General features: G+C 43.9%; 1 protein-coding gene across 1 annotated transcript in view; it reads right to left on the minus strand.

The window, feature by feature from the left end:
* The window catches only part of ULK4 (unc-51 like kinase 4), a 1,180,200-nt gene that overhangs the window by 821,028 nt on the left and 340,170 nt on the right, over window positions 1–19,002 (minus strand). The window lies entirely within an intron of this gene.

Genomic DNA, 19,002 nt, shown 5'->3' on the forward strand with positions numbered 1-19,002 from the left:
GGAACAGGGACTGCTTTTCTTGGCAAGGCTGTATAGCTATCATTAAGATGAATATCTTGCCCAGGTTTCTCTATTTATTTATCACTCTCCCCATATTTTTGCCTACTTTGGTACATCTGTGGCAAAAGAAAATGTTTTATTTTATTTGGAGAAGGCGCCGCCACGTGTAGCTAGGGCGATTTTATATCAACTTAAGAAAAGAGGTGGCATGGGCATACCCAACCATTCTTGGTATTTTGCTGCAGCACAACTACGGGCGCTTATAGATCTCCATCGCTCTGTAGAGCGTAAACAATGGATATTACTGGAGCAGAGCTTGGTGGGTCTAATGCCTCTGGCAGTGCTTCCCTGGCAGCCTCGTTCTACTTCGCGTCCCGTGCGCACTTTGCGTATCTCAATATCAACTACTACGTGAGTTTGGAAATAGTGGAGACATAGGGTTGTGGGTAGTGCTTCTTATTTTTCCCTTTCCCATTTATTTCACAATACAGCCTTTCCTATCTGTAGGCGTATAAATGTCTTTTCAGGCTGGAAATCCCATGGCATATATAAATTTGGTCACTTAATAGAGGGTGGTGAGGGTATATCAATTAACTCCATAATCTCTCGCTACCATATGACCTCTCTAAAGTTTTTGGAATATGCACAAGTTAGACATTTTCTCCATCGGCAGCAAAAGGCATTGGCCATTAGATAGTGTAAATCAATGTTCGAAAATTTTTGTGAACAAGTGGATAAGTTAAAGGGCCTAGTATCCAAGGTGTATGATATTCTTAGTTATTGCAAAGATGAAAAATTCTCACATCTTAAGGCCTGGGAATCAGATCTGGGGATAAAGACGGAGATATGGGATGACATCTATTCTAATGCTAGTAAATGTCAAGTATCAGCTAACCTTCAGGAAAATTGCTATAATATGCTGTTTCTATGGCATCTTACTCCATTAAACGTACATAACATGTTTCCAGCAGTGAGCAATTTGTGCTGGAGAAATTGTGGGCATATAGGTACCTACATCCACGTATGGTGGGAATTCCCAATGATTCAGCCCTTTTGGTGCAGAATTAATGAGTGAACATCTACAATGTTGGAAACTGATAACCATTTTAGTGCTAGGCACGTTTTGCTGGGAAAACCTGTGGCTGGGGTCTCTAAATTTCAATACCGCTTATGCCAGCCGATTTTTATAGCAATTAAGAGTGAGATTGGTCGGCTATGGAAGAGCCCTGACCTTCCCTCTTTCCAAAGTGTAGTTTGTCGCTTACATAAAAATTATCGTTTATCACATATTACAGCGTTGTGAGATAATGGTCTTAGGGCCCTCAGGGATATATGGGGCCCTTTTGTGCAATGGAGTCAATTGCAGGGGAAAGAGTTAGTACTCTGTCCTACTTATTCTTTTATTTTTACTTTCATTTATGCTCTTGCTCTTTGCTCCTTAGCTTATTTCTCGTGCTCCCCTGGTCAAAACTTGTTGAGTTCTGCTGAAATCCTCATTGCACTACACAATGTGTTACTGCGCCTGAGCAGTTCTTCTCCTTTATAGCTCTGTTTTGAATATTAATCTATTTATGTTTACATGTTTATTTTATTTTATTCTGTTTTATTGTATTTTATTTGATATGCTTTTTCTTGCATATTGTATAGGACATACAATCCCCAAGATTGTTATGAACAAACATTTAGGATGATTTATTGTTGTTTTTAAGGATGATATGTTTTATGCACAATATCCAATAAAAATTTTCAATACAAAAAAAAAAAGAAAGAAATACTGCCCCTGCTAAATCTCAATAGAAATTGTCCTTGTACCCATCCCAATACTCTGTTTATCCCAGTAATCAGCCAAATATCAATGCTCATATTTGTGCTTTAAACTTCCACAGGTACAAATTACCTGTAGATGTTTGCACCTGCTTTTTTGAGCAGGTATTTTTTTAATGAAAAATAATGGATATAGATTTGAAAATGCAATATACCTATATTATCTTCCTCCCAACCTAAATATACCCCCAGGAGTGCCTCCTTTAAATGCAGCTAAATATGGGGATGCTTACCAAGAAGAGAAGGACATGGATGGGGAAAAACTTGAGAGAGTGGTAAGCAACACCAGTGAGCCTGCCCTTCCTCTCCCTACAGAAAGCCCATGACTTCATCCCAGAGGGTCGCTGGTATCATCAAAAGTGGAGAGCCATCGCCTGCACACCAAGTCATGTGTCTAAGGGGCATGCCCCTTAGAACAGAAATCTTTTGGGAAAGAAGAGAAAAGGAATTCCCACATGAACATAAGAACATAAGAAATTGCCACGCTGGGTCAGGCCAAGGGTCCACAAGCCCAGCATCCTGTTTCCAACAGAAGCCAAACCAGGCCACAAGAACCTGGCAATTACCCAAACACTAAGAAGATCCCTTGCTACTGATGCAATTAATAGCAGTGGCTATTCCCTAAGTAAACTTGATTAATAGCCATTAATTGACTTCTCCTCCAAGAATTATCCAAACCTTTTTTGAACCCAGCTACACTAACTGCACTAACCACATCCTCTGGCAACAAATTCCAGAGCTTTATTGTGCGTTGAGTGAAAAAGAATGTTCTCCGATTAGTCTTAAATGTGCTACTTGCTAACTTCATGGAATGTCCCCTAGTCCTTCTATTATTTGAAAGTGTAAATAACCGATTCACATCTACTCGTTCAAGACCTCTCATGATCTTAAAGACCTCTATCATATCTCCCCTCAGCCATCTCTTCTCCAAGCTGAACAGCCCTAACCTCTTCAGCCTTTCCTCATAGGGGAGCTGTTCCATCCTCTTTATCATGTGGTCTGCCTATCTTCATCAGCCTCTAAGGGCTGATGTGTCATCTGGAGCCTTTCGAAGCCCTAGTATCAATATACCTCCTAGGCAACCTCAAGCCTACAGGGCAATTTGACATCCCCCGGTGCGGAGGGAGGTATATCAGTCGCCTTTTTGAAACCCAAAGATGGTTCTAAGCAGAATTATATGAAGGTGATGGAAAGGCTTGATAACAGATCTCCTGAAGATGTGGAAAATTTAAAAAATGCAGGAAGAAGACTCAAGATTGGATGCCCCTTCAGGAAAAGATTTGACTGTGAGTAAAGATCTTAATATTAGTTCATCATGTGACTGGAATTCTGTCAATATTATACTATCTGATCCTATTTCATCTACCCTTCCTTTACTGATGAGAATATGGGCAGGTTCTTTGGAGCCTATTAAAATATCCTTTTTTGATGTCTAGACAGTTGTATCAAGAACAGAAAATACATTAATTCAATTGTCATTACAAATGAGTAAATTTTCGGAACACTCTAATAAAAAGTTCCAGAGTTATGAATTCCACTTGAGATCAATTGAAAAAGATTTACTTAATGTGAAGACTCTGATGACTACTGACCAGGCTGTAAGATCTGCTTATATTAAAGTAATTTACAATCGATTAGAAAACACTGAAAACATCCAAAAGGGGAAAAAATCTTCTGTTCATAAATTTCCCTGTCTCGCTAGTTGTCTTCATTTGAAATGTTTAAGAAGTATTTAATTGACATTTTAGGGTATGCAAGTGATAAGATACAGCAGAGTTGCTTACCTGTAACAGGTGTTCTCATAGGACAGCAGGATGTTAGTCCTCACAAATGGGGACATCATCAGGATGGAGCCCAATCATGGAACACTTTTGTCAAAGTTTCTACAACTTTGACTGGCACCACTGAGCATGCCCAGCATGGTACCAACCCTGCATCCAGCAGGGGCCCCCTTCAGTCTCATGTATAGTAAAAAGTACGTACAAAAAATAAAATAAATCGCAAGCGTACCCAACTCCGCAGGGCGGCAGGTGGATTTCGTGAAGACTAGCATCCTGCTGTTTTGTGAGAACACCTGTTACAGGTAAGCAACTCTGCTTTCTCACAGGACAAGCAGGATGGTAGTCCTCACATATGGGTGAATAGCGAGCTGAGGATGCCCACGCAATGTACCAAAAGCACCCAAAGACGTGCAACAGGCACAACAACAGGGGTGGCTTTGGATAAGCGGGCAACCTGAAATTCCCAGCAGGCCGTTGGAAGGAAGTTGGGATTAAGCTGAGAATAAATTGTGCAGAACAGACTGGCCAAAGATAGAATCTTGTGTGCCAGCCTTGTCCAGGCAATAATGAGCTGTGAAGGTATGGAGGGAACTCCATGTGGCAACCCTGCAAATGTCAGCAATAGGTACAGAACGAAGGTGTGCCACTGAAGTTGCCATTGCTCTAAAAGAGTGCGCTTTAACGCGGCCCTGGAGCAGAAGGCCTGCTTGCTGGTAGCAGAAAGAAATATAGTCTTCCAGCCAGGAGGATAGTGTCTGGTTGCCCACCAGGATCCCCAGCTTAAGTTTATCAAAGGAGACAAATAGCTGGGTGGACTTCCTATGGCCTGCAGTGCATTCTAAATAAAAAGCTAATGCACGTTTGCAGTCCAAGGAATGCAGAGCTTGCTCACCTGGATGTGAGTGGGGTTTTGGAAAGAAAGTAGGTAAACTATGGATTGATTTAAATGGAACTCAGAGACTACTTTTGACAAAATTTTTGGATGAGTGTGAAGGACCACCCGGTCATGAAGGAATTTCATGTAGGGGGGTAAGTAACCAGCGCCTGTAGCTCACTGATCCTGCGAGCGGACGTAAAAGCAAGAAGGAAGAGTATCTTCCAAGTGAGATGTTGTAGCTCGCAGGAGTACAGAGGCTCAAACGGAGGTTTCATGAGTCACGCTAATACTACATTAAGGTCCCAAGCAGGGGCCGGGGGAATGGAGAGGGGGCTTGAGGTGCAGCAAGCCCTTCATAAAGCACACTACTAAAGGTTGTGTCAAAATAGAGACATCATCTGTACCCTTATGGAAGGTGGCCACTGCACTGACATGTACTCTAATGGAGGAAGTTTGTAGACCCGACTCCGAGAGGTGCCATAGGTAGTCTAGAAATTTCATGGTGGGACAGGTAAATGGATCTAACTCATTTGAAGTGCACCACAATGAAAACCTTTTCCATTTAGAATGATAAGATCTTCTAGTAGAAGGCTTTCATGAAGCTACTAGGACCTGGGATACAGAGTCCGAGAGGTTGAGAGGCCGTAAAATTAGCCTTTCAACATCCAATCTGTCAGCGCCAGAGCCTGGAGGTTTGGATGTCGCAGGTGCCCGGCATTCTGAGAGATCAGGGACAGATCTGTGTCCAGGCAAATGTGTGGGTGGACTGAGAGGTCGCGAAGGATGGGAAACTACACCTGTCACGGCCAGTTTGTGGCTATGAGAATCATGAGACCCTTGTCCTGATGTAGCTTCACAAGAGTATTGCTTATGAGTGGAAGCAGGGAATAGGCATACAGGAGACCTGTTGCCCAAGAGAGGGTGAAAGCATCCCTTGGTGGAGTCCTGGGACTGCGATGTAGGGAGCAGAAGTTGTCCACCTTGTGATTGTGGATTGACGCAATGAGATCTATTGTTGGATATCCCCACTTCCAGAATATGCGTTCCGCCACCGCAGAATCCAGAGACCACTCATGGGGTTGAAATTTGCGACTGAGTTTGTCCGCTAGAACACTGTCCACGCCCGCCAAGTAAGTTGCTCTCAGTAGCATGGAATGATATAGAGCTGGAGCCCAGTTTTGAGCTACCTCATGACACAGTAGATAGGAGCCGGTTCCACCCTGCTTGTTGATGTACCACATAGCTACCTGATTGTTTGTTTGGAAGGCTAGAAGGGCATATCTGATTGCCCTGAGCTCCAGAAAATGTATTTATTTATTTTTATTTATTTAAACATTTTTATATACCGACAATCGTTGGGAAAATTTCATCGGTTTACAGATAACATAATGCAGCAACAAGCTTTACATGGAACTCGGAACAAATAACATAATTGTAGCTACAGGCTATACATGGGATGGCAACAGGCTTTACAATGGAGATGGAACCAGGGGATTAAGTCTAAAGAGCGATCAAAACAGGGACAATGAACAGGGGTATTAAGACTAGGAGGGATCAGATGGGGGGGGGGGGGGGGGGGAGGAACTGTGTGTTGACAGCATCAAATAATAGGCTAGAAGAAAATTGAGTAAAGATAATTAAAAGCAAAAGAGAGGCCTGGATAACTGGTTACATTCAAAGGGTGTACCACTAAGAGCTGAGCGAAAAAAGGGGATTGCGAGAGGCTCAATGGGGGGAAACAGAGATATCATGGGAAAAGCTATAGGTAGGAGGCATATACAAGGGATGGGGGCAATGGTTAGAGTTAATCAGGTGAACGCCTGGTTGAATAGCCAGGTCTTGAGGTTCTGTTAAAATTTCTTTGGGCACAATTTTTGGCGAAGACTGGGGGGCATATTGTTCCAAAGCACAGGACCTGCAATAGAGAGTGCACGGTCTGAGGTGGACTTAAGTTTTGTGAGTTTGAGAGAGGGTGTGTGCAGCGTTGTTGGTATTGGTTTCTGGTGGGTCTGTCTGGGATACGGAATCTGAGGTGTTCGTTGAACCAGTGCATGTTTTGGCTGTGGAGGGATTGATGGATGGATGATGGTGAGGGACTTGTAAATTATCCTAGATGTGATAGGCAGCCAGTGCAGATGTTTGAGTACAGGGGTGATATGTTCCTTTGTGTGTATTAGTAAGGATACGGGCAGCAGCATTTTGTAGCATCTGTAGAGGTTGTATAGCATTTTTGGGAAGGCCAAGGAGGATAGCATTGCAGTAGTCAACTTTGGACAGTATGGTGGCTTGGAGAATTGTGCGAAAGTCACTGAGATGTAGCAGGGGTTTATCTGATGTTGTGCTTCTGCTGAAAACCAGGTTCCCTGAGTCTGCAGGTTGTTGACATGTGCTCCCCAACCTAGAGTGGAAGCGTCTGTAGTCAGAATTATTTGAGGTTCTGGAGCTTGGAAAGGTAGTCCTATAAGCAGGTTGGACTCTTGGATCCACCAAGCCAGGGAGCGACGAAGCTGCCTGGTGACATGGACAATGTTGGGCATTAGATGGTGGGCCTGAGACCACTGGGATTTTAATGTCCACTGTGTTACTCGCATGGCAAGTCGAGCCATCGGTGTAACATGGACAGAGGACACCATGTGGCCTAACAAGATGAGAACACGATGAGCAGTCGTGGTTCGGTGAGACTGTATAGTGCACGCAAGAATTGCAAGCGTATGAGCTCGGGAAGAAAAGCCTTTGCTTGAATAGTGTCGAGATCTGCTCCAATGAAGGAGAGGGATTGAGGAGTCGTCAGATTGGATTTCTGATAATTTACCAGAAATCCCAAGGACAGTAGTAGATGCAAGGTGAGGTGGAGGGATTGAAGAACCGCCTCCACAGACTGAGCCCTCAGTAACCAGTCGTCTAGGTAAGGATAGACATGAGTGCCCAGTCACCTTAAGTATGCGGCTACTACTGCCAGGCATTTCGTGAACACACGAGGGGCCGATGCTAGGCCGAACGGAAGCACTCGGTACTGGAAGTGCTGGTTTACGATGAGGAATTGGAGGTATTTCCTGTGAGTCAGGGTAATTGCTATGTGCATGTACGCGTCTTTTAGATCTAGAGAGCAAAGCCAATCTCCCTGTTGGATCAGAGGAAGTAGAGAGCCAAGGTTACCATTCTGAACTTTTCCTTTCGAAGATGCTTGTTTAGGGCACGAAGATCTAATATTGGCCGAATACCTCCCGACTTTTTTGGTATTAAGAAGTATCGGGAGTAGAAACCCTTTCCTCTTTGCAGAGGAGGAACTTGTTCTATGGCTTTAGCTTGTAGAAGGGAAGTTACTTCTTCTTCTAGAAGGGGAGAGTGATCGGTAGAACTCCACATCTGAAGGGGTGGAGAGTCTGACGGGATTGAAAGAAAGTTGAGATGGTAACCTTGAGTTATTACCAAAAGGACCCACTGGTCTGTGGTGAGAGTGTGCCACATGCTGATGAAGAGTCTGAGACGGCCGCCCACTGGTAGATGTGGCAGTGGCAGAGGTGGACAATAGCTCTCTAGTGGACAGTCAAAAACCAGAAGAAGGCCCAGTCTGTGGAGGGGGCTGCGCCTCCTGAGGCCTAGACTGGTGAGGTTGAGAGTTCTGATACGGTCTAGACGGGCGAGACAGAGTCTGAGGTGGGTAGTATCTGCGTGCCTTAAAGGTGGTTCGCTTAGTCTCCCTTCTGAATGGGCATTTAGAAGAGATGGTGAACTCCATATGCCCAGCCGAGAGTTATTGCAACGTCTCATTATGGTCTTTAAGCTGAGCTACAGTCTCCTGAATCTTCTCACCGAAGAGGTTATCCCCTGTACAGGGGAGGTCCGCCAACCTCTGCTGAACCTTTGAACACAGATCCGAAGACTTGAGCCAGGCCCACCTCCTAGCACTTATTCCAGCTGCTGACACCCTGGTGGCTGTGTCAAAAATGTCATTAGCCAAACGCACCTCATGCTTACCAGCATCTAGACCTTTTTTAAGAATGACATTGAGCTAGTCCTGGAACTGGTCAGGAAGGGAATCAGAAAGATCCTGGAGCTGCTTGAACAGGTTCCTGTTGTATTGTGAGATGTAAAGTTGGTAAGCTGCAATACAGGAGATTAGCATGGCCCAATGGAAGACCCTAGGACCAAAAGCATTGAGGAACTTCTGTTCTTTTCCAGGAGGCATGGATAAATGAGGCCATGGCCTTCTGGCCTTCTTCTGGGAAGACTCGACCATTACTGAGTGGTGGGACAGCTGAGATTTTTTGGAAACCAGGTACTGCTTGGACTAAATACGTAGCATCAGTCTTATGGTTAACCGGTGGGACTGTCCCTGGATGCTCCCAATTTCGTTGAAGAAGGTCAAGGAGGACCTCATGGACAGGTATGGACATTACCTCCTTAGGTGCATCGACAAACTGCAGGACTTCTAACATTTTATGCCTGGAGTCCTCGTCAGTCTGGAGAGTGAATGGTATGGACTCTGACATCTCTTTGATGAAGCTTATAAAAAAGAGGTCCTCTGGTGGAGACTTCCTTCTCTCTTCAGTAGGGGAAGGCCCAAATAGGATATCACCGGTGTCCTGGGAATCATAAGAGTCATCAGACCAAGGATGACAGGGCTGATCCCCAGCACCAAATGGTTCTCCAGAGGGTAAAAATGGACCTCCTCCAGCCGGAGGAGGTTGTGGCACCGAAGGTATCGGTGGCGGCTCCGGCAGCACTGGTGTTGGCGTCGGGGAAAGGACGATGCGGCATTGATGGCAGAAGTGGTGCCAAAGGGCTTGGTGGCCTCGGTGGATGCCTCGGTGGCAATACACCAGAAGGGCCTGGCATCGGGTCAGGCATTGGTGATTCCCCTTCTTCAGAAGAGAGATGGATGGGTATGGATGGACCAGGCAGTATCAGTGTTTTCCTTGGTGCCGAAGGCAGAGCACCAATGAGGGCATCGATCCTGTCAAGCAGTGGTGCAAGCATTGGTGGCATCGGGTCCGGTGTTGGAATCAGAGTCGATATCGGTGCCAATGGAACTGGATGCCCATGGAGAGTCTGCACCACCGCCTCTTGAACCATCCGGTTCAATTCCTCACAGAACGTTGGCATTGTCAAGACCAGGTCCGGAGTGGGACGCTGGATGGGTGCTGCCGGAATAACCACTCATATCGGTGGAGTCTCGGCCGCTACTCCCTCTGAAGGCGGGGAACACCTCGGAGTACCCGGCCTGGAGGAGGTTTGGGGCTCCTCGGCACAGGCCTTCTTCCTCGGTGGCTTGATGGACTTAGTAGAAGTCGAGGCCACTGGTGCGCCTGGATCAGATGGAAAGGTTTTTCAATGCAGATGGCGATGCTTTTCCCAATGGTCGCCTTTACTGATATCCGGTGCCAAAGAAGTAGAATCCGAAGTCTTCGATGTCGATCGAGAGTCATCGGTATCCGACCGGTGACGGGACTTGGCTGGCGACGGTATCGATGACTTCAAAGCTTTAGCTGAAGTAAGCTGTTTGGAATGAAATAATAAAGCCATCTTTTCCAAACAAGCCCGACGCCTCTTAGGGGTCATTTGGGCACAGTTGGTACATGTATCTACATCATGGGTAGGGCCCAAGCATAACACACAAACCTGGTAAGGGTCAGTGATGGACATTGTCCTAGGACAGTCCAGGCACCTATGAAAACCCGTCACCATCGTTATAGTCGAAAATTTAGGCCGCGGCGCAGTCGGTAACCTCCGGGTCTAAAACTTGGAACTGTTGGTAACCAACCGAAAAGTTAGAAAACTTACCGAACGGACACGGGTATCGATGGTACACAAGGGGGACCCCAGCCGGGGTGAAAATTTTTGAAAACTCAAGACTATTTCCTGAAGAAAATTTTCCTGTCAGGAAACCGTGGAAGAGCTCCTCACTCCGCGTGGCAAAAGCTGTGCAGAAAAAAAGAGACTGAAGGGGGACCCCTGCTGGATGCAGGGTTGGTACCATGCAGGGAATGCTCAGTGGTGCCAGTCAAAGTTCTAGAAACTTTGACAAAAGTGTCCGTGATTGGGCTCCATCCTGATGATGTCACCCATATGTGAGGACTACCATCCTGCTTGTCCTGTGAGAACTGCAGTATGTAATATATATTATCTTCCTAGAAAGAGAAGGAATATTATTGTGGAAGAAAAAGCTGCAAATCATCTATCATCCAATGAGGCTAGTCTCTCTACTTAAGAGTCATCTATATATCCTTAAGAGCCATAAAAACATAAGAACATAACCACTCTTTTGGTTTCATTTAGATCAGAGAGGGACAATGAGCTAGTTTTCTATAAATATTTTTCCTGTAAGGATTTTCTCAGCTAGTACCTAGACACAGAGGAAACAAATTTTGATGTTGAAACAGAGAGTACTATCAATGGGTGCAACATTTTTCCTTGTTTCCTTTTAAATGTTTGATTTCTTACCAAAATAATAGGGGTTTTTTTTTCTGACCCTGGGTACCTTGAAACCTTTTAAGAGACAAGAGGTTAGATTAGTGAAGGTCATCTAGCATGAGAGTATTGATTGCATAAGTGTAATTAAGTTTTGGTCTCTCCCTTTATTAGTATATGTAATGTCTTTATATCCTTTTTTTTCCTCAGGCTAGACCATTGTAAAAATTTTATTTTACTGTATACTACTAGTATATTTATTTTTCTTATGCATTGTATTTTTTGTTAATAAGATTTCAATTTGAATAAAGAATAAATTATTTTAAAAAATGCTGCTAAACGTATGCGCATTTTTTCACAATACATATAGCCATATTGTGTGATGACAATATTCAGACTGCCACTTTACACACATCTTCACAGATCCGTTCAGTGTTTTCACTAGTCCTTAGTGGACCCAAGAAACAAAGCGGTAGTCGATCCAGCTGGCTGTGTAACAGTAAGACAAAATGAGGATCGGATGATGAACAAGCCCTTTATTAAAATATGCCCGACTCTGGCCGAGTTTTGCTCTTAAATAGAGCTGCCTCAGGGGCAATCAAATGGAGCAGGACTGAAAAATAACCTGCAGGGCTGGTGACAGATTCTGCAGCTACATTGCTATAGGTGAATAGCTTTATGTACCTCAACGCACTAGATCGTCATTCCACTTCTGAAAGCGTTTTTACTGTAGTGCATTTATGGCGCAACATTAATGCAAGCAGTGTTTCAAGGTACAGCAGGCACTAGTCTAGCCCATGTATGACATTGTGTCACCAGCTCTGCAGGTTATTTTTCAGTCCTGCTCCATTTGATTGCCCCTGAGGCAGCTCTATTTAAGAGTGAAACTCGGCCAGAGTCGGACATATTTTAATAAAGGGCTTGTTAATCATCTGATCCTCATTTTGTCTTACTGTTACACTAGTCCTTAGTGTACAGCATTCTATTTAGTGTGAACATTAAATAGCCTTAGCTTGTAAGCTAGCCTTTAGGGTGTTGGACCCAAAGTATATTTGCTGAAATGAGCTGAAAATGTATTTTCACTTTGTATGATACCAAAAACAAAACTTTGGTTTGCATCTGTTAACTAAATGAGGAGGTTTCAGAGGCAGAAAGATGAATCTAGGATAGCTTGGCTGCATTCCATCGGGCACATTTTTAATCCGTTGTGCACATAAAATCTGGGGGTTACGCACACAGCCAGACCTTATGTGCAAAAATGCCAGGCTGATGAAAAGAAGCGGTCCAGGGGTGGGGAGGGGCGGGGCTGGAGGCACTGCTACAGCGGCCATTTGCCACTGTGCTGGGGAAGCGTACGCCAGCAGCTCAGGAGGAGCAACTTCAAAAACAAAAAAGAAAAAGGTAAGGTAGTGTAGGATTAGGGGGCGGGGAAGAGAGGGGAAGGGGAAGGGAGGTTAGGGTAGGGAACTGGGGAAGCCTGGGATGCATTGCTGCATGAAAATTGCATTATTCCACCCTCCTTGCGCATGCCGCATGCGCATGCGTGTGCATATTCTAAAATCCGGTGCACGTTTGCATGGTCTGCCGATTTTAAAACATGTGCACGCCAGTGCACGTATGTTATAAAATCGGCGTGTCCATGTGTGCGCACCAGGAAGCACGCACACAAGTATTAAAATCTACCCCTATGGGCCTGGTTCTTAGGAAACCAGATCCTACTGCCACCTCCCACCACAGTCTGCAGCTGGGGTTTGTGCTTCCCCTTTCACTATGGCTGCAAGTACATCCACCCCATGGCACTGTTTACTCAAAACTCCTGACCTGCAGTATCCATGAGTGAGTCCTCTTCTGGAAGGTACTTCATTACTCGTCTCCCAAGTCCATCAGCTCCGGCTCATCCTCAGGGCTGCTCAATATCTCCACCTCCATCTTCTATGTCTCTTCATCTGGTTCTAGTAGAGATCCTTCCTGTTCCTGACCTGCCCCTCCTTCAGACAAGCTCGCACCCTTCTCTCACCACACCCATGCTCTCTTGTCCTCTAGATAGGGCAAAGCCTGTGAAATTCCTCCCCCTTCAAAACCCTTGTACTTTCTGGGAGTTGGTGTCCACCTCCTATTCTGATTTCTTCTACATATTGGATCTTCTGCTCTGGTTTTCCTTACAGCCCACCATCTTGTATTCCCAGAGGAATATAATGCCATCACACTTGCTATGCATTTTAAAATGCTTAAAGACTCAGCTGAATGCTCATAAATTTAGCGTTCACTATATAAGCAAAGCATAACTATTTCTGTCACAACAGATAACTTCTTATACTTTGCTGCTTCAAAAAAGATACAATTGTTTGTCTCTCCTGCAGAGCTACAGTACATTGTTTTATATCCCATCTACTCTTTTTTGATACCTGACAAGTGCTTAGGAGCTGCATTGGCCACTATCAGAGACAGAATGCTGAACTCCATGGACCTTTGATCTGACTCAGAATGGAATTTCTTATATTCATTATAGAGTGTATACAGTATATAACAATAGAGGCAGTCAGCTTTGTACAATACCAAGTGATTTGTTATACAAATCAGTGGAAGTAGAATTTCATAAGGAAAATGAGGAAGAATAGAAATGTATTTTTTTAAGACTAGGAAATTGAGATATTACTCCCAGGTCCTTTTTTCTTCTGCTTTGCTTAGCATGTAACACACCTCCTGTAGCACAAAATATGTTTCTTTTTGTGTGATAGTATGATCTGCAAGTTAGAGTTTTGGAACATGTGTCAAGCAATTTTAAGTCAGTTTATCTCTGCATGATACAATTTACTAAACTGGAAATGGACAATATTTTCAGCTTTTGAAATCTGTTATTCAGGGCCCAAGCAGAGAAATTGTTGCAAGCCTACAACCTCAGAACTGATGCACTTATGTTTCAGAAATGTTAAAATTATAAAGCAAGCTAGAATTTTCTTTGAATGACAAGTTATATGCAGATTCAAATGGTTTATATAGACATTGGACTGGATATATAGTATTCTATTTTGTAGGAATAAATGCACTATATTTTTGAATATCAGGATAAAGCAATAATTGCACTGTTAACATTTTCAGCTGATTTGTAATGTAGCAATAGCATGATTATATGTTTTTCAATTGTTTGGCTATAAAGAATGATGACCAATGTTACCGATGCCTAGGACCAGATCACAATCGGGAAGATTGTGAATTTTGCTCCAGGATGTTACCTAGAGCACTAAAACAAAGGGCCTACAGGCTTCAAGAGCTTTTTGCCTCAATGGAACCATCGGAGGCTCATTCATCGCCTGGCACACCGACTTCATCGGCTCCTTCAAAAAAGAGAAAATCTTCGTCGGATCCTCAATCCTCCACTCTTGGAGGTAAGGAGAGCTCAAAATGACAAAGGCCAATGGATTCTAGAAAATCCACAGAGCCAGAAGAGCCGCAACAGGACATATTGACGCCAGAAACCTCGGCGCCTACAACGTCTGCGCCTAAGGCGCCGTATGCGCACAAAAAAGTATCGGCGCACAATACTTCGGTGCCTAGAGAGGGATCGGTGCACAATTCTTTTATGCGCACTGGGATCTATGTGCGCTGCACCGATAATCCTTGCGCGCACGGAAACAGAAAGAAACACTTTTCGTACACAAACGTACCCTTCCTACCAGCGTCATGCTCCACAACAGAATACCTCAAACCAACGTAGAGGTAAACCACGTAACCAAAGACAACAGGCACAACAGCCGACTTCTGCAGCAAAAGCAACTTCATCTTTTTAGTTACTCAGCCACCACCACAACATCAAACTCCACCAGGCAGAATTTGTTCTTGCCTGGAAGCCTGGGAAAGAATAACATCCGATCAATGGGTTTTGGAGATAGTACGTCACGGTTACCAACTCCAATTTGCCACAAAACCCATATTGCCTCATCTTTCCACACTCAAGATTCATAACCCCCAACCACAACTGAGGGAGGAAATTGCTTTGCTTCGCAAACAACAAGCAATTCGAAAAATTCACCCAGGCTCCAAATCAGCAGCATTTTATTCCCCATACTTCCTCATACCCAAGAAGTCAGGGGGCCTTCGCCCCATACTAGATCTAAGGGAATTGAACAAATTTCTCACCAAGGAGAAATTCAAAATGGTATCGTTGAAGTCAATCCTTCCTCTCATTCAAACCAATGATTGGATGTGTTCCATCGACCTGAAGGATGCTTACACACACAATCCAATCCATCCATCCTCGTGGCGTTACCTATGCTTTCGCTACAGGCAACAACACTACCAGTACAAAGTCCTTCCCTATGGCCTTTCAGCTGCACCCAGGGAATTCACCAAATGCATGAAAGTGGTGGTGGCTCATCTCAGACAACAAGGTATAACCATCTTTCCATATCTGGACGATTGGCTCATAATCGACCCAACTCCCAACATCTTAATAGATCACCTCCATCGGGTGATATGCTGCATACAGAAACTAGGATTAGTGATCAATTTTCAGAAATCACACCTACAACCAACACAGCAGTTACAGTTCATAGGAGCATGCCTGGACACTACTTGCAATAGGGCATACCTACCAGGCGACAGAATATCGTATTTCCGTCACCTTCTACACACATTGAACCATACTCAGAGTCCGTCAGCGAGACAGGTGTTGGTAGTCCTGGGCCACATGGTGGCGGCGATTTTCACGGTTCCCAACACCAGGCTACATATGAGACGCCTGCAATGGGGTCTAAAACGTCAATGGAAACAACATGCACAACCATTGACACAGAAGATTGCACTGACCGCCGAAATGAAAAAGATCATAGCATGGTGGCTCCAAGACTCCACCCTGTCCAAAGGAGCATTGGTTCAGTTCCCCTCCTCACAATGCAGTCTTAACCACAGATGCGTCTCGCAAGGGCTGGGGTGCACACCTAGAGATTTACGAAACACAAGGGTTATGGACAATCTCGGAACAGAACCTGCAAATAAATGTACTAGAGCTCAGAGCGATTTGCAATGCATTACAAATATTCCAAGACCACCTGAAAGGACGCAGGGTCATGATCTACACGGACAACCAAGTAGCAATGTTTTACATCAACAAACAAGGAGGGTCCGGTTCATGGTCCCTTTGCAAGGAGACCCTGATAATTTTCGAACACGCTCACCGGAATTCCATAAATCTCCAAGCAACTTACTTACCAGGAGTTGCAAGCACAAAAGCGGACAGACTAAGCCGCATCTTTCATCCTCACGAATGGGCACTCAATACAGAAATAGCCCAGGACATATTCATGCAGTGGGGAACACCTTCGATAGATCTCTTTGCAACAGAGATCAATGCTCAAGTTCCCAAATTCTGCTCGATAAGACCAAGCCAATTCAGGATCACTCAGGATGCCTTCATCATTCCGTGGACGACAGGCCTCCTGTATGCCTTTCCTCCCATACCACTCATAACAAGAACAATTCAGCAGTGCATAGCAGACAAAGCTCAACAGATACTCATAGCCCCGGCCTGGCCGAGGCAACCATGGAACAGTTTCCTTTTCCGGCTATCCATCATGGATCCAATTTGATTACCGAATCGACAAGATCTTCTCTGCCAAGATCAAGGGATGCTTCTACACCCGCTACACTCATCTCTACACTTGACAGCGTGGAGATTGAGAGGCTCCTTCTGACAGAACAAGGAGTTTCCACTTCAGCACAATTCATTTTTTTTAGAATCTAGAAAACTCTCAACCAGAAAAAATTATAGCTATAAATGGAAACGTTACTCTGCCTGGTGCACTTCCAAAGGTGTACCACCATTGGACTGCTCACCGGAGTTGCTCATTGATTATCTTCAATCACTATATGTAGCTGGTCTAGCAACATCATCAATCAGAGTTCAACTCAGCGCCATAGGCGCCTATCATAGACCAATCAACGATATTCCTATATCCAATCACCCATTACTATCTCGTTTCATCAAAGGATTAACTCACATTCGTCCTCCGGTATCTAAACCTCCAGTTCCATGGAACCTCAACATATTTCTGGAACAGCTCATGCTTTCCCCATTTGAACCCATGGACTTGGCACACATAAAATACCTCACATGGAAAGTGGTATTCCTGGTTGCAATAATATCAGCACGAAGAGTTAGTGAGTTACAGGCCTTGGTTCATTACCCTCCATATTTGCAATTTCATCACCAGAAGGTAGTTCTTTGAATTCACCCATCCTTCCTACCGAAAGTGGTTACTCAATTCCATCTCAATCAGACCATGGAATTACCCACCTTTTTCCCTACACCTCATGCAAATGATAGGAAAAAACTACTGCACACACTAGATTGTAAAAGAGCTTTAGCATACTACAAAGAAAGGACAAACTCGGACTCCCGTGTTTCTCAACTCTTTGTCTCCTTCGACCCGAAGGCACCTGGATTACCAGTGGCTAAACGCACCATCTCCAGCTGGATAGTACAGTGCATCAAATTCTGCTATGATAAACAGAATTTACAATTACATTCTACTCCTAAAGCTCACCAAGTCAGAGTAGTAGCAACATCTGGTCATACACCCTTGACCTACTATCACTTACCTATCCTCGGTCAAGAGATTTTTCAGTACAATAAACTGTTGCTTAAAATTAATAAGGCAAAAATAGTTTTCCTTACCATGCTAAAAAATCTTCCACATGACCTTTTGAGAGCTACACTATCCCAATCCGGCAATATATCTCCAACTTAGGTTTGTATCAATAATGAATACCCATCTATGAAACCACACATTCAAGGTAATGTCAAAAGTTCCGTCTTTAAGTTACGCATACTCAGGCGGCTGCAACCACTATTTCTACCACAGGATTTTCACACTGTTTTACAGACCCTCGTCCTGACTAGATTTGACTACTGTAAAGCTTTATACTTGGGTTTACCCGCTAATACCATCAAAGCATTTTAGATTGTTCAGAATGCTGCTGCTCGGCTGTTCACATATCCCTGTTCACCAGTGCAGGGATACGTGATCATATCACTCCTGTTCGGTCTTCCCTGCACTGTTTACCAGTCGAATGGCGCATTCAATATAAAATCTTGAAAAACTGGCTTCTCTATGAGAAAACCATACCATGGTTTAATGCAGATCTGCATATTTACCAGCCAATGCTCACACAGGTCTGCTAACAAAAATCTTCTAGAAGTTCCATCAACGAGGTTTGTACATCTTTGCGCAATAAGAGAAAGAGCCTTCTCTGTGGTTGGCCCGAATATCTGAAATGCGCCCTACCTGAACAGCAATGAACAACAATGTGCATAAAAATTTTCAGAAAGGCCTTAAAAACTTACCTCTTTTCCACAGCTTTTAGAGAAAGTGTTTCAATCAAAAACTAGCACAGACTATTTCTCAGCAGGCCTTACAAGCCTTATTGTGACGATGTTTATTTTTATTAACCGTACCATTGTGGTTTAATCATTGTACATCCTTGAATTAAATAAATATTTTTTAAATGTGAACTGCCTCAAACACATTCTGTATGACACCAATTGTAAATCTTTTAAATAAAATAAATAGATAAATAAAATGACTGCTACGCTATGAGAGATAACAACCATCATCAAATTCAATGAACAAACAAACATAGTAGTCAGCAACACAAACAAAATACCTTTAAACTGGCAACATTTCATGGACCAATCAATGGTCTATAGATATCAAATGGATGATACGTGAATAAGTCCAATTGGACTGGGCAGGGTGGTAACAAAAAATAAAGACTGACTGACATGATGAAGAATCATGTTAACTCGGAGGCTTGAGCCCGGTGAGACGTGGATGGCAGCATGGTAGTAAAGACGGAATGGACCAATGAGTTGGAGTCACTGAAGCAGTGTTCCATCTATGAAACATGGTATCACGTTGGGCAGTTGGTTTATAAAAGGAAGTACTTTCATTTTTAAATGCAATATAAGAAAATTATTACTTACCTGCTAATTTTCGTTCCTGTAGTACCATGGATCAGTCCAGACAGTGGGTTATGTCCCCAATCCAGCAGATGGAGTCAGCACAAGCTTTGAGGGGGCGTATCCATATATACTACTACCCCCTCTGCAGG

Source organism: Rhinatrema bivittatum, chromosome 2 (genome assembly GCF_901001135.1).
Source record: "Rhinatrema bivittatum chromosome 2, aRhiBiv1.1, whole genome shotgun sequence".
Lineage (NCBI taxonomy): Eukaryota > Metazoa > Chordata > Amphibia > Gymnophiona > Rhinatrematidae > Rhinatrema > Rhinatrema bivittatum.